The following is a 5,307-nucleotide window of genomic DNA, read 5'->3' as shown; positions in this document are numbered from 1 at the left end:
TTTCCTGTCACTTCATTGTTTTTATATCCTGCGTGTTGCTTGGGAGTCCAGAGGTGCCAAGACCTGATGCCCACACAGAGCTGCCCATCCCCCAAAACTGGGGTACCTCCCTGGGCCAGAGAGGCAACCTCTGGCCTCCCATGCTTCCCTGGTCAGGGAGTTGGTCACCCCTGAGGGGATGACTCTGTCATGTGGTGGAGCTCTGTCCTGTCCTGTCCTGGCAGCTTGTGCAAAGTGCAGTGCCCTGGAGCGTTCCAGACGATGTACTGCCAGGCAGCCAGAGGAGATTGTGTAGGGGAGACCACAGAGGGAAAGACAAGCAGGCGTGCAGGTTCCACAGGGAGTCGGGAATGGCCGCCACTGAGGTGTGTTCCAGAAATAGCAGGACAGTTCCATGTGGATGGAGAAGGTATGGAGAGGGAGGAAACTGAACGCACAGGTCATGTTGAGCCTGGCTGGAATTCCTCCGCCCTTCCAAGAGGTCTCACTTAGCTGGAAAGTCAACAAGGTAGCTCAGGGGCTTTAGTGGTTTACTTAAACTGGGAAGTAATGTGAGACATGTCTTAAAGGGCCATGCCACATTGTGAAGAAAGTACTAATGCAAGGAGATGGCTCAGTTCTGCAAGAGAGGAGTGATTTGAGCCTGCCCTTGCCTGTAACCCCAGGGATGGCAAAGGTGGACCAGGCAGGCAGGCACAAGAGACAAAGTGAGCACGGAACTGGAGAGAAAATGAAACGAGAAGCTAGGTAGATACTGCCTTCTAGTATGGTAGTTTTGGTCCTGAACCTGTATTCCTATAGTAATATCAGTAATAGTTTGAATTTTGAATATCATGAATATGAAGCATCTGGGACATTTGCTTGGACATAACCAGAAGACACCAGGTAGAAGTAGAACACAGGAGAAATGGCTGGAGTGGAAATGAAACCACATAGACAGTCATGCTGTCTGTATGGTATGGAACCATCTCACCGTGGGGACAGGAGAAAGGAACCACCAGGTCACCATGGAGCCTAAGTTGATGGAGCAGAAGAGAAGCATGGGAGGAGGACCCCACAGTAGGAGTGGTGCCCAGCTCATCATGTTGAGTGAGCGAGTAGATAAAGACAGACTTGCAGACCACCACCAACCTTTGCCAAGAGCATTGTAGCCGCAGGAGTACAGGACCCTCAAAAAGAGAGCAGTGGGTCAGTGAGTGAGTAGCAAGGCAGTGTTTGCTTTTCTGAGTAAACTTGGTGGTGCCAGAAACAAGGAGGAAGTGTCAAATGGGAGATGGAGTGGTGAGATTTTTGGCCTAATTGGGATACAGGGATCCAGGTTTGTGAGCTAGGGAGAGAAATGCAAGGGAAGGATTTAAAGGGACAAGGAAGCAAATAGACAGTTCATAGAGTATATTCCTCTCCATGCAAGGAACAAGTGGGGAGAAATACCTAGAGAAGAGCAAGTTGACAAAGCATGCGTGGTAGACTAGGGATTGATGATAGGGAATGGAGAGGTGAGTGAGTGGTTAGTGTTCACGGTTAGTGCAGAGAGCCAAGTCTGGTGACCCTGTTTGCTCACAAACACAAAATTTTTGTCCAGGAGCCTGGGGGCAGAGGCAAATTTCTTTCAGTATCTCCTGAAAGGAAACCTAGTGAAAACTGAAGTCACCATTCTCCTGCCATCATCCCCTGGTACCGACTGCCAGTATCAGAGAGGCTAACAGGCTAGCGCCACAGGGCGCTGCACCCCTCAGGCTGGGCCGCTGGAAGCTCTCAACTTCAGCTGTCAGGCAAAAGCAAGGTGTTAGATGAGGTCCTCTCTTGGGGCTTAATTATGTAATTGTAGTTAGTAAGTTACATGGTTCAGACTTAGAGAAGGATTGAGAATGAATGAACTAGGAATAAATACTCTGGGCATTTTATAAACTTTACATTGGGTAGGGGATCCATGATGTGTAAGTTTATTGTAAAATCTGCTTTTTGGGCCTTTTGGTAAATGGACCAAGATGCTGAACTGGGATACAGAGAAAAATGTGAATTCTGGATTGTCAGATAAACAGAATACAAATCACAAATGCTTCATGCAGCTGGCCTTATTCTTGCTGTTTAAACTTTCACACCTTAATTCGCGGATTTATATGCCTCCGTTGTACGAGAGATGTGAAATTCAAAGTATTACCATGTCCATAAACCAATTATACAATTGAGTGTGCTATTTTTTAGAGGGAAAAGAATTTGACTTCCATGTCTTTCATTTATTCCTATTTCTTACCCAAAATCATAAAAATAAAATACAAAAGACAGAAAGGTAGGCAACTTACAAGTGGAAGAGAAAAACAGTTTTGGCAGAGGCCTCATTTCTCAGGTTGAAAAAAACAGCTCACAGGAAGTAAATTGGCAGTGCCAAGTCCTATAGATAATACGGTTAAGTGCTGTCAGTTCTTAGATTTCAAAATGTAAATTTTGAAAGTTTGCCCGAGAAAAATGGGGTTGGAAACAGGGTGAGGGCAGAGGTAACACAAATCTCACCTGAAATTCCTTGGCTGTCACTTAATAAAGCTATACCTTTGCTTTCTAAGGCATCCTTATTTGATATAGTATCATTCAGTTCTGTTTTCTTGGTGGTTTATGTTTGCTAGTCCTAGGTTTTTCCATTGTGTTCTTTGATAAATCTTTCTGTTACTTCTAAAGCCAGCTCCACTTAATGATGTGCTTTGATGGTATACCTGATGGGTGTTAACTTCACTGTTTCCTGGAGATCCCCCAATGTCTACAAGTGCTTAGGCAGTTTTTGGCTCACTAGCTACAGGGGTGAATGAATAGCATTTGAAGGCAAGGTGGAATTTGGCTTAGGAAGTGGGAGAAACAAACCTCATGAGTGTTCTTGAGAGTTAAAATTTGAAATTAAAAAAATTTTTAAAGACTTTCTTACTTGAGAGACTCACAGATTTTTCATGTACTGGCTCATTCCTCAAATGGCTGCACAGGCCAGGGATCCTGGAATTCAAGTCTCTCACATGGGTGACCGGGAGCTAGGGACTTCAGCCATGTTCTGCTGCCTTCCCATGTGGACTAGCAGGGAGCTGGATCTGAAGTAGAGCATCCATAACTCAGATGGGTGACCAAGAAAGCATGGGTGCTGGTGGTGGCTTAACTCACTGCACTGTACACTGGCCGCAAGCTACACCTTCTCTGCAGTTTACATCTTTGGAACACTACTAGAAACCTCTGTCTCCTCAACCTCCTTAAAACTGCCTTTTCTGCCACTCTGTCTCTTCAACCTCACCTCAAGACTGGGGACCTACCTGTTTTTAGTTTGGGAAACATTAAGACTTCTGAGTTTCAGGCCCTGCGCAGTGGCCTTGTGGCTGAAGTCCTCACCTTGAACACGCTGGGATCCCATATGGGCGCCGGTTCTAATCCCGGCAGCTCTTCTTCCCACCCCGCTCCCTCCTTGTGGCCTGGGAAAACAGCTGAGGATGGCCCAAAGCCTTGGGACCCTGCACTCGCATGGGAGACCTGAAGGAAGTTCCAGGCTCCTGGCTTCAGATCGGCACAGCACCGGCCATTGTGGTCGCTTGGGGAGTGAATCAGTGGATGGAAGATCTTCCTCTCTGTCTCTCCTCCTCTCTGTATATCTGACTTTGCAATAAAAATAAATAAATCTTTGAAAAAAATAAAAAGACTTCTGAGTTTCTACTGAGTGTGTGTTGCTTTCACACCATGGTAAAGCTAAGAAATTCTGAGTTCAGACCCAGTGGCAGTGGGGCCATCGATGGTGGTTCTTGTCCAGTTTCCTCAAGGTCTGGGCTCTCTCAGGAAATCTGGGTTTTATCCATGCCCTACCAGGTCCCAGAATTAACAGTGTGCTTGTCACAGCTTATATGCTAAAAAGATCGAAAATGATCAGGTTTTATTTTCAAAACAAACCAGCATTAAATGAGTGTCATTGGACTTGGCTGAAATCAGGTAATATATTTTTGCTGTGATAAGGCAGGCATCAGAAAGGGCTGAACCCCAAAGTAGTATATAGAGTGGAACTGAAGGCCCCCAAATTTCTTTGTTTGAGGGAGGAGAGTGCGTAAGAAACATTTAACGTAGGCCCAGCACAGTGGCCTAGTGGCTAAAGTCCTTGCCTCGCATGCGCTGGGATCCCGTATGGGTGCTAGTTTGTGTCCTGACTGCTCCAATTCCCATCCAGCTCCCTACTTGTGGCCTGGGAAAGCAATTGAGGATGGCTCAAAGCCTTGGGACCCTGAACCCCATAGGAGACCTGAAAGAAGCTCTTGGCACCTGGCTTCAGAGCTCTGGCTGTTGTGGCCACTTGGGAAGTGAACTAGCAGATGTAAAATCTTTCTGTATCTCCTTCACTCTGTAAATCTGACTTTCCAAGAAAAATGCATAAATCTTTAAAAACAAACAAGCATACACTTAAGGAGAAGAGTAGAATTTACAGATATCATGACCTGACGAGGCATGAGTATCAAACTGATGGTTTCAAATTCTAGTTTAGGAGCCTACACTGTGGTGTAACAGGTAAAACTGGCACCTGCACTACCAGCATCCCATATGGGCACTGGTTTACATCATGGCTGCTCCAGTTCCTTTCCAGCTCCCTGCTAATGAACTGGGAAAGCAGTGGAAGATGGCCCAAGGCTTGGGCCCCTGCCACCCACGTGGAAGACCTGGAGGAGCTCCTGGCTTGAAGCCATTTGAGCAGTGAATCAGCAGTTAGAAGATCTCTCTCTCCTCTCTCTGTAACTCTGACTTTCAAATAAACTAGTAAGCCTTTCTTTTTATCTAGTTTAAACCTCTACCTTTCTGACTTACACATTGTTTACAAATAGTGGTCTTACCCTCTGTTAGAGGCTTGTGTTAGAACTCTCACAAGCCAAACAGGCTGTGTGGTCATTTGGTTTAATGAAGGGATTGGAGGCCCCACAGGCTTGGCTGGCATGACATGAAACGGGACAGGGAGTATTCAAGCCCTAAACATCTTTTATGGGCTGGGACTGCACTACCTGTGTGAATGAGATGACTGCATACTGGAAACATTTGGAGTAAAATTTTACCTACGAAGAAAGTGGCAGAGAGACCAAAACTTTGCGTTTGTCAGTGTTCCTGGCAGATTACTCCTGTGCTTGCTGAGCAGAACAGTGCCTGTCGAAGACTTTCTTTGGGCCTGGTGTCGTGGTAGCTGTGAGCTAATCGCAGTCCTAAGGGCTGACTTTGGTACAGGTGAAGGGAGCAGGGCAGGCAGGGTTAGATAACTGGCCCATATTACGGCATTAATGAGTGACAGTTGTGATGCCAACACAAAATAAA

The sequence above is a fragment of the Ochotona curzoniae genome, unplaced genomic scaffold (assembly GCF_017591425.1).
Source record: "Ochotona curzoniae isolate NIBS_2020 unplaced genomic scaffold, NIBS_Ocur_1.0 scaffold_4505, whole genome shotgun sequence".
Taxonomy (NCBI): domain Eukaryota; kingdom Metazoa; phylum Chordata; class Mammalia; order Lagomorpha; family Ochotonidae; genus Ochotona; species Ochotona curzoniae.
The sequence above is the reverse complement of the archived record's forward strand: the minus strand, read 5'-3'. Positions refer to the sequence as shown.